The sequence below is a fragment of the Misgurnus anguillicaudatus genome, chromosome 24, assembly GCF_027580225.2.
Source record: "Misgurnus anguillicaudatus chromosome 24, ASM2758022v2, whole genome shotgun sequence".
NCBI lineage: Eukaryota > Metazoa > Chordata > Actinopteri > Cypriniformes > Cobitidae > Misgurnus > Misgurnus anguillicaudatus.
Genome location: NC_073360.2, coordinates 15,173,299 through 15,184,462, shown reverse-complemented (window position 1 = coordinate 15,184,462; position 11,164 = coordinate 15,173,299).

The following is an 11,164-nucleotide window of genomic DNA, read 5'->3' as shown; positions in this document are numbered from 1 at the left end:
ATGCCCTTGACTACTGACAGTTAGTATACTATTCATATAAAAAGGAAGCTGTCCAAGTATGGCCTTATACACAAATATAAGCCAGTGCTTGTATCTTCTTAAATGAGAATTTTATTTTATGTTGTGCACAGCTGACTTGATGATGTGGAGGTTGTTTTTTGAAAAATAATATCTGATCTGAGAAATGTTCCAAAACGTCTGAAAAAACTATAAAAAGCAAAAATATCAGCAGGTGACTTCTCTTTCGAGGGGGTCGAATTAAAAATATGCGTTAGTTGCATCATGTTAACCTTATGCATAATGCATCTAGTCAAAATACATGCCTGCTGGACACAGGTCAAAATGGTTTATGATAAAAGAAATGCTTACATTCACAAAATATTTGGAAGACACTGAACTCTGATTACATGAGAGTAAGCAAGTATCTGGCAAACGCGAGCGTGTCTTTTATTATAAACCCTTTCGAAGTGTCTGCAGCAGCATGCAGGCTCGTATTTTGACGTCACGTGTGATGCACATAAATTTTAATGATGTCCCGAACATATTTTGACATGAAGAGCCACATAGATGACGGGGAGCTTAATACAGGTTGTGACGAGCTTCACATTGTTCACCCCTGAAAAAGAAGTCACCGGCCTTCACTGCATTGTGGAATAAGATTTTTACACACACACACAAAAATGCTGAATTATTTCCAGCCAAGCGTTGGGTCAAAAATGGCCCAGCCGTGGTTTAAATTATATTTTTATATTTAACCCAACAATGAGGTTAAAACTACCCAGCACTTTGGGATTAAACATCCCAGCATAGGTTAAATCAGTGGTTCCCAAACTTTTTCAGCGTGTGGCCCCCCTTGTGTACAGTGCATTTTTTCGCGGCCCCCCGAAAGAAGATTTATGACAAAAACAGTTTTAAAATGTAATATTTTAATTAAACAAAAAATTTTAAATTATACCTAGTAGTGCTGTTGGTTAGTTGGCTTATTATTTTTTATGTTTAATTACACAGAATTCATGATAAATGAATGTATTTTATAAAATGTCATAAAACTGGGCCCCCCCTGGCCCCGGCCCCCAGTTTGAAAACCACTGGGTTAAATAATAACCCAACTGGCTGGACTCATCCCTTTTTTAGCCGTGCTTGGTTAAAAAAAAACAAGCGTGTATATATCTTATACCTTATTTTAAATAAGATGAAGAGGCAATGTGCATACAGCTCTTGAGTTTTGTTTATTTTAGTACACACCATCTTTTATCTGTGTTTGGTTGCTATTGTTTCCATCTATCTGTCTAATATATGTAACATGTTTTAATTGTACATTTTACACATATTGCAAAAAGGATTCATATTAAAACCACAGTTAGAACCTCACTCTTTGTCCTGTATCATATCACCATCTGCTGGGAAAACATAAAGGCCTACATTCACACTGTGCTGTCAAACTGGGGACAAATAGAAAACTCTTGAGTTTGTTCAACAGGAAATACAAAAGTATTTTAAATAATCAGATTTAAACAAAATCCCATAATTCGTCACTCATGAATGCAAATGCAAATAAAAATGATGGCAAAGTATGCTAATTTGGTATATTTGATCATTATGCAACATTGGGTTAAAGTGATGTCAGTGGCCATACACAACACAAACACAATACAATAATAGCTTGTGAATATGTTTGGGATTATTAGAAGAGCTTACATGGGACAGATTGTCTCCCTTAGGCCTAATTAGAGCAGAAAGTCATTAAATAAACATGTGTTGTCATCCTGTTTGAAGCAAAGATAATAAGCATCTTATGCTGTCTCACTGTCCTTGGAGACAATTTCTATACCATATACTCTTCAAAACAAGCTACATTTTATTTAGCAAAGAATTGTTTCTAAAAGAAAGATTTTATACACATGAATTTAATACAACTTACAACTTCATTTCAGCAACTTCTAACTAGTCAGCCTTTTTCTTAAAGTTGCCCGCCAGCATTTTTTTGTGATTTTCACAACAGTTTCAGAAAATGCCTTTCTTTTATAAATATATAAACATACAAATATATTAAATGAAATAACAGACCCTCTGCTTTCAAACAAAAAAAAGAAGAAGTTTAATCCTATCTTCATTTGTTCTCTTTTAATAACCTTTTAAATATGGTTTCTTCAAAAAGAAGTTGTATTTTTGTAAAGGACTTTTGTTAGAGGTCAGATTCAGAATGATTATCAAGACATACAGAGTTTTCAATGTTGTTGAATAAGTTGATGCTTACGTTTTTTTATAAGTTAGATAGGAGCGCCACCTAGTGAATAATAGCAGAATTACAGATTAACATAAACACTCGTCAGGAAAGCGTCATTGGGAGAGAAACGTTTTCTCTTAATTGACGAGATAACTCAATAATGGCAGGGAAAGAGTTAAGTGCAGCAAGGAATTTTTACAGTGTAGGGACCATTTTTTGAAAATTTTTTCTGACAGTGTAGTAAGAAAATTATTAATATTTAAGCGTTATGCTTATGACATCATTAATTATCATTTAAAACATCATCATTTAAAAGTAGATTAGTCAAAGTGAGACAATTGCGGTCATTTTTTACAAAGTAAAAATGACCCCAATTGAAATGAATGGGAAATGCAAAAAAAAAACATTTTTTTATTTTTATTTGTCAAAAAAAATCTATGCATCCAGAATAAATCTGAAAATGTAAACACAGAAAGGTAGGCCTGGTACTAGAGCACAAATGTTACATAGAAAATACATGCTCAATCTCACACACAGAGCATTGTTGGGTTAAACATATTTTTTTTATAAAATTTGGCAAAAAAAAACAGCCACAGATGCAAAACAAAGATGTAAAATACTCAAACAGGTGCTCTGAAGAAATTTTATACTGATATAAAATATATAAAAAACTAGAACTAGCTTCCTAGAGACAAATCCAAATTATTTATCAGATTGACGTTCATCCATTTTCATGGGCTCAACCTGTCACGATCTCGGTCTGATCGACCGTTCTGTCTTTTTGTTTCTCTGTGTGTGTGTTTGTTTTGTATTTTGACAGCTCCACACGTGCGCGTCTGTCACCAGGGCGATCTCATGACCGGTTATTTCCTGCACCTGGGCCACGGTGGTCTGGGATGCTCAAGCTCCTTTTTGCCAGTCCTTTGATGATTTTCGGAAGGAGACGTTAAAACTTTTCGATCGCCGAGAACAGTCTACTGCACCACCGTCATCGGCACTCACTACAACACCACGTTCTCCTGGACGAGGCAGCCGGTTCATCCTCTCATCCTTCGTCTGTTTTCCCCCTGCGCTGAGCTAGCCGATGCAGTTAGGAAGGATGAAACTCAGTCCTAAGGAGAGGGAGCGGAGGTTGCTCAACGGACTCTGCCTTTATTGTGGCAAATCTGGACATCTAGCACGGAACTGTCCGGTAAAAGACAGTGCCCATCAGTGAGCCGGGGAGTCCTGCCATACTGGAGTTCGGAGATCGTTGACTACCATCTGCCAACGATTTTGGTGGCCCTATATGGTGTCAGATGTCAGACAGTTTGTATTAGCCTGTCAGGTATGAGCTCAAAACTAGACCTCTCATTAAGCTCCCGTTGGTCTCCTTAAACCCTACCCCATTCCTACTCATCCCTGGTCACATCTGGCTGTAGATTTTGTTACCGGCTTACCTATTTCCAAGGGTAACACCGTTATTCTGATGGTGGTGGACCGCTTTTCCAAGGCGGTTAATTTCATTCCCCTACCCTAGCTGCCCTCTGCCAAGGAAACGGCCCAGGTATTAATTAAACACGTCTTCTGCTTACATGGTCTGCCTGCTGACGTTGTATCTGATAGGGGTCCCCAGTTTATCTCCCGTTTTTGACAAGAGTTATGTAGACAGATTGGCGCCACTGCCAGCTTGTCTTCAGGTTATCACCTGCAGACCAACGGGCAATGCGAATGGGCTAATCAGGATCTCTGCTGACCACTCCGCTGTCTGACATCTCAATATCTGAGCTCCTGGTGCCAACAGCCTCCTTGGGTTGAATACGCGCACAACTCTCTCCCTGTTTCTACTACCAACATGTCCCCTTTCAAGGCTTTGATGGGTTTTCAGCCACCTCTGTTCCCATCTCAAGAGTCCGATGTGGCGGTTCCGTCTGCTCTATCCTTTGTTCAACGCTGCAAGCGCACTTGGAACAGAGCTAGAACAGCCTTAATTCAGGCAGCCAGACGAACCAAAGCCGCGGCCGACCCGCGCCCCATTATATCTGTGGGAAGAAAGTATTTCCTCCAAGGATCTGCCTCTCCGAGAGTTTTCTCGCAAATTGACTCCTCGGTTCCTTGGTCCATACAGTATTATCAATGTAAACAGTCTGTTAGCGGTCAAGCTCAGATTGCCTCCTGCTCTCGGTCGGGTTCATCCTGTATTCCACGTATCCAAGGTCAAGCCTGTATTCTTTTCTCGTCTTAACCCTATTCCCCCCCCCCCCCCCCCTCTAGTGGTTGGCTCTTCTGCCTATTCAGTAAGAACTCTATTAGATGTTTGACGACGGGGCAGATGTTTCCAGTATTTAGTTGATAGGGAGGGTTATGGTCCGGAGGAGAGGTGTTGGGTCCCAGCACAGGACATCCTGGATTCAGAATTCTTCTAGTCTAGTCTTGGTCTCAGTATGTTGGATTATTTTGTATTTTTGATCTTGTTTTTTGTTTTTGCCTGTTCTGTCTGCTGCCTTTTGCTCTGCCATCTCCTTTTTCTAGGATTATAGCACCTCCGCTCCCCTCCGCTTCAGACTCCTGTTCTGTCTCCATCTACTCTGTCACTGTCCAGCAGCTCTGAGACTGGTTGTGACTGCTGTCCAGCTTTACCTGTCAGCCTTCATTGCAGAATTGTCTCCTCATCTCTCCCCGACCCAGTTTGGTGGTTATTACTGTCCAGCAGCTCCGAGGTTGTCTGTGGCCGCTGTCCAGCTGTACCTGTTGACCTTCATTGCCAAATTGTCTCCTCACCTCTCCCCGACACAGTTTGGCGGTTATCACTGTCCAGCTGCTCTGAGGTTGTCTGTGGTCACTGTCCAGCTGTACCTGTCGGCCTTCATTGCCGAATTGTCTCCTCTCCCTGACACAGTTTGGCGGTTATCGCTGTCCAGCAGCTCCAAGATTGTCTGTGGCCGCTGTCCAGCTGTACCTGTCGGCCTTCATTACCGATTGTCTCCTCATCTCTCCCCGACACGGCTCAGCGATCATTCCTTCCAGTTTTTGCCCAGTGACTATCTCTCCCTGGCATTGCCCAGTGGTTATTTCTCTGTCTATTATTTATTCTTTATTAAACTATTGTTTCATCTGCAACTGGATCCTCACCTTGTGTATTTCTATGTACACTGACGTAACCTTACTTCTGTGTGGTACTTTACTCTCTTAATGCTGGGCTGTTTTAACAACTGGTTGGGTAAAATATAGACAAACCCAACCTATAAAATGTCCGTATTTTGCCAAAAAATGGATTAAAACAATAGTGTAGCAATTTAATGTAGGATTATACAATGCTTGACAAACCTCAATGACCCACATAAAACAATAAATCGTAGTTTTCTCTTATTTTAATTTTTAATTCTCTTAATATCTCTGTTGTTGTCTTGAATTATTCTATCTAGCTCTGAATAAAGTCCTAACATTCTGTGTCTGTTCATGCTTTTTTTGTATTGACATCTTTATTCTAAAAATACCATCATTGACAGGATGTCAGTTATTTCCCCATGAGCACATCTAAGACCTGCCTAGACTGTAAAAACCCGGCACACACCTCCTTTCATTTCAGAACATATCTTGCCATTTTGAAAGACACATATGTTTGTCACTAACAAAGAGTACTTTTTACATGTATGGTTTTCTGTACTTCTCATACAGTGTAGCTTTATTGGAAATGTGTATTTCTTGAAACTTTAAAAAAAATGGTAGAAAACAACACAACAGACTCCAGCACAGGCTTCTCGATTCCACGAGGAAGAGAGAAAATCATTATCGTCTTCATACTGTCAGCATTCTTCCTTTATGTAAATAGCTTATTAATATTCACATTTTATTCAAAGGAATATTTTCGCACCAAGATGCGTTACATATTTTTCGCCCATGCCTTGTTTTGTGACTGGCTGTTTTTGTTCTTGGCAAATTTTTTCCTCCTCTTAATTTTCCTCAATGTTACCATTCCTGTATGGGTATGTCTTATTATGTGTTATGCAATGGACATATTGACTTTTACTTCTCCTCTGACTCTCACTGCTATGAGTTTGGAGCGTTACGTTGCCATCTGCATGCCCCTGCGACACTCGGAGCTCTCCAGCGTTCCCAGATCTTTCCACAGCATTATCATCATCCACGCTGTCTGCTCTATAGAGCCCATTACAATGATTGTTATCTATATGGCCTCGGTTCCTCAACACATATACTTGTCAAACGCTCTATGTCAGATAGAAGTGTTTGTCATTCACAGCTGGCAATACGATCTGAGGGTAGTTATGACTAACATGTACTTTGTGGTAATGTTCTGTGCCATTTTATTTAGTTATGTCAAAATAACTCAAGCTGCAAAACATGCAACCTCTGCTGATAGTAAATCAGCTGCACGAGGTTTGAAAACTGTGATGTTGCATGGAGTGCAGATGCTGCTCTCACTGGTCCAGCTGTGGTGTCCGTTTGTTGAGCAGGCTTTATTAGATGTCGATATTTATGTTTACATGGAAGTCAGGTATTTTAATTATGTTGTATTTATGCTTTCCCCACGCTGCTTATGTCCACTTGTATACGGGCTGAGAGATAAAAAGTTGTTCATGGCTTTGAAACATTATGCATTTTGTGCACTAAAGAAGGTTTCACCTCAGAATATATGAACAAGGTTGATTTATCCTGTACAGTTATACAATATTATATCACGTTAAAACACTATAATGTTTTATATTCATGTTTATAATATATCACATCTTCTTAATATACTGTATTTTAAAAAATTATACTTATTTAATGTATTGTTATCTTTTTATTTTAAGTTTTAATTGCTTCACTAAGAAAAAACATCTGGATATGTCCTGGTCAATAACAGCTCTGACAAGAAAATAAATATACTCAGGAGCTTGTACAGACCATACTGACAAAAACCAGTGCTACTTTATTTATCATGTTTATCTTACTGCAAATGTGTGTTTACTGTTAAGATTGCTATGGCTTCATTTTGCTACTTTGTACAAACGATTTCATTGCAGTTGCAAATCATTTCATTTCTCATTATTGTTAAGATTATACATGTGTTTGTTAAAATATTTGTTAAAAACACACACATGATGTTAGATGAAACAGAACATTAGAGATGTGTTTGAAACTTTACTATACCTCTCAAATCTATGTATGAAATCAAATCTAAATATGAAGAATTTGAAGAACTTCTCAGAACAGCATGGATGTAATCTGCATGATTGTACCAAAGCATTTGCAATTTGTCCAAAACAAATGTGGTGAACAAATGACTTGATAAGGCAGATATTAAACAAAGTGTTTTAAAAAATGTATTTCTGAAATTAGAAATGCTCCAAAGCGACTGAGAAAAACTGTAAGAAGCAAAATGGCTAATATTCACATTCTGGATTATTTCCAACCAAGTGTTGGGTCAAAAAGGGCCCAGTTGTATCTAATTTATGTAACAGGTTTTAATTGTGCATTTTACACATATTGCAAAAAGGATTCATATAAAAAACACTGTTAGAACCTCACTCTTTACTGTTTTGTTTCACCTGCTGGGTGAAACTAAAGGCCTAGAGTGCACTCACATCCAAACCAAACTCTGTGTATGGGTAATCGCACCCTGGCCGACTTGCAGAGGTGGGTTGGAGCGTGGTTCGTTTGGGCTCAGATTGTGCTCTCAAACTGGGGACAAATAGAAAACTCTTGAGTTTGTTTAACAGGAAATACAAAATAACAGTGCAATGTGCAAGAAAGTCAAATTTAAAACAAAATACTCATTAATGCAAATGCACATAAAAGTGATGACAACGTATGCTACAGTAATATGGTATATTTGATCATCATGAAACATTGAGTTGTCAAGATTTAGTCATGATGGAGTTCAAATGTTTGTGTAAATTGTCATTTAAAGTGATGCCATACACAAAACTCAAACAATGCAATACATTAATAGCTTGTGAATATGTTCGGGATTATTAGAAGAGCTTTAATCGGTACAAATTGTCTCCTTTAGGCCTAATGCTAGGTAGAAAGGTGTACTTTTCAAAGGTTGACAACTAGGAATTTTTACTATTTTTTGACCAATTCTTTAAATAAATGATTAATTTTTACTTATTACGAATACATAATTGTTTTTCTTCTGCATGTTCTTTATCCATGCTTAGAACACATGTTTTTTGTGTGCTCATTTTTGTTGCTCTGAAGAAATCTTGTACAGATACAGTGGCAAGAAAACATATGGAATTTTTGGCCAAAACCGCTTCAACTCAGATATATTTGTAGGATGTCTGGTGTGAACCGCTCTCTTGAGATCATTTTTATGAGGTTAAGGTCTGGGCTTTAGGCCACTCCAAATGGCGCATTTTGTTTTTCTTAAGCCAATCTGTGGTAGATTTACTTTGATGATTAAGGTCATTGTCCTGCTGCATCAACCAACTCTACTGAGCTTCAACTGGTGGACAGCCACCCTGACATATCCTGTAGGATTTTTTTGTTAAACTTGGGAATACATTTTCCTCTTGATGATGGCAATGGTTCAGACTGTGAGGCAGCAAAGCATGCCCAAATCATGATGTTCCCTCTGTGGTGTGCAGTAAATGAGGAGACAAGAGAGGGAGATGCGTCAAGTCAGCTTTACTATCCACTTCAATATAACTATCACACAGTACAGCAAGCGATAACAAAACACAACACACACTCTATTATAATCGTGCGTAAGCTATGGCGTAGCCTATCCGTAGCCTGTGCGTAGCTCTACGTAGCCTGACGTGCACCTCGCAAAAATTTTAACACCGCAATCGCTGTGATTGGTCCACCAGAACCCCTCCCGTCAGGTAAAAAAACTGCGTCATGGGTATTTCCATTTGCGATGGTGAAAACTAAGATAAGCCAAGTTGAGGAGTGATTTAACTCAAACTGCAACAAAACTCCCTGTTTATTTGCTTCCATCATTGCTGGTCTTCTCAAATCATACACAACAAGTTGCTGTTTCTTCTTCGTTTGTGGGTTAACTTGCCAAGCTTCTTCTTCTCTGACGGTCACGCTGCTACTGTGGTGACACGCGTGGATACTGCCTAACAGCGGTTTGCGTGTGTGTTTGCACGTCAACGCGGAGAATGATGCAAAAGTATAAATGGAAACCAAGGCAGAATCTACGCCGGCGCAAGTGGGCGCCCATGCCGGGGGGCAGGGCCAGCTGACGTGGTTTGCCAATATCCACATGAGCAGGCTTGAGACGGTCAATAGCCACCCGCTCAGGCCTGCCCCCCATATCCACAACAAAGTTCTTAGACCCCCCCACCAGGACACGGAAGGGCCCATCGTATGGGGGCTGCAGAGAGGTTCGATGGCCATCATGGTGGATGAAGACATACTTGGCTGACGGTAAATCCTTGGGCATGTAGGACTGGGGAAGGCCATGGTGAGATGTTGGAATGGGAACAAAAGCGTCTGCAATGTCCTGAGATGCAGCACGATGTGAGGCAACCGATCACGGGCCTTGGCAACTGGAAGAAACTCCCCCGGAATGCGCAGAGGCTGGCCGTACACCAGCTCAGCCAATGAGGCTTGAAGATCTTCTTATGGTGGTGAGGGTGGCTTGACCCTCACACTCCTGAACAAATGGTGTTGGCTGCCACTGGGATGATGGGGGAGGAAGGGCATTCACACTTGTCCGTCGACTTTCCAACACTGCAGCAAGACACTTCAGCACCTGGTTGTGCCGTCAGGTGTAACGGCCTTGGGTGAGGCTGATTACATCCCACTAAGATGTTCTTCAGTTTTGCTAGACTTTGGCATAGAGGGCACGCTGGGTCCTCTGCATACCATTGGCTTAGGTTTACGAGGGAAGGCAGGATATTGTAGGTAGCCCTGACAGTAAAGCTTTCCCTGAATGCCTCCATCTCCCATGGCTCTTTCCAGGAGATCTTCCTCTTCTCCATTCCTTCTCATGCCATCCACTGCCCTTGCTTTGCCTGTGCCACAGCTTGGGCACACCTTCTTTGCTTCCTCCTCCCAACGTACCTCCTGGACCACCATCTTGTGTCTCTGAGATGAAGAGGCCTCGCTCCACACTGGTGTGCTGGCCCCAAGTCCAAGACCACTCCTCCCTCCTGCACTCGGCCTACGATGTCCTTGTGTCTCAGTGCTGCCTTTGCCTGCTGTGTTGCAGCCAACGTGGTCCACTTCCTTCTGGTGGCCAAGATGGGGGTTGCTTGGACTACAAATGGATCTCTCGAATCCAGTAGCATCATCTCCAGTCTGACTTTGGCACACTTGTACTCCTCTACCAGACTGGTAATGGGGAGGTGTAGCATCCCTTTTGCCGTACAGTCCAATACTGCTGAGGCACCTGGGAAGGCCAAGCCACTTGCATGCACCAGAGCTCTGGTTTGCCCGGAAGCAAGGTTCTGTCGATGTTCTCCAGGCCACTGGATACCTCCTTCCTAAGCTGCTCTACCTGCTCTTTGTCTTTAAGGGAGGCATCATACCAATGAACTAGGCTCTTCACTGGTTTCTCTGAGACAGTTGGGATGGGTTCCTTGCCAATGTGGAAGCGGTGGTCTGACAGCTTCCCCTTGATGATGGAAATACTTCTGGACTTGCTTGGCTTGATCTTCATGTAAGCCCACTCAATGTTTTTCTGGAGCTTACTTTATAGCTGTACAGTGCAAACCTTGGTCGTGGTGAGAGTTGTGAGGTCATCCATGTATGCTCTGACTGGTGGCAGCCTCAGCCCACGTCTTATTCGCTGTCCACCAACTGTCCATCTAGAGGCCCAGATGATGACCGCCATTGCCAGGGTGAAGGCCAGTGGGGATATGGTGCAGCCGGCCATGATTCCCACTTCCAGGTGTTGCCAAGCTGTTGTGTACTCTGCTGTTGTGACACAGAGTTGGACATCCTTGAAATAGGCCTTGACAAGGGTTGTGAGAGCTGCTGGGACTCTAAAGTAGT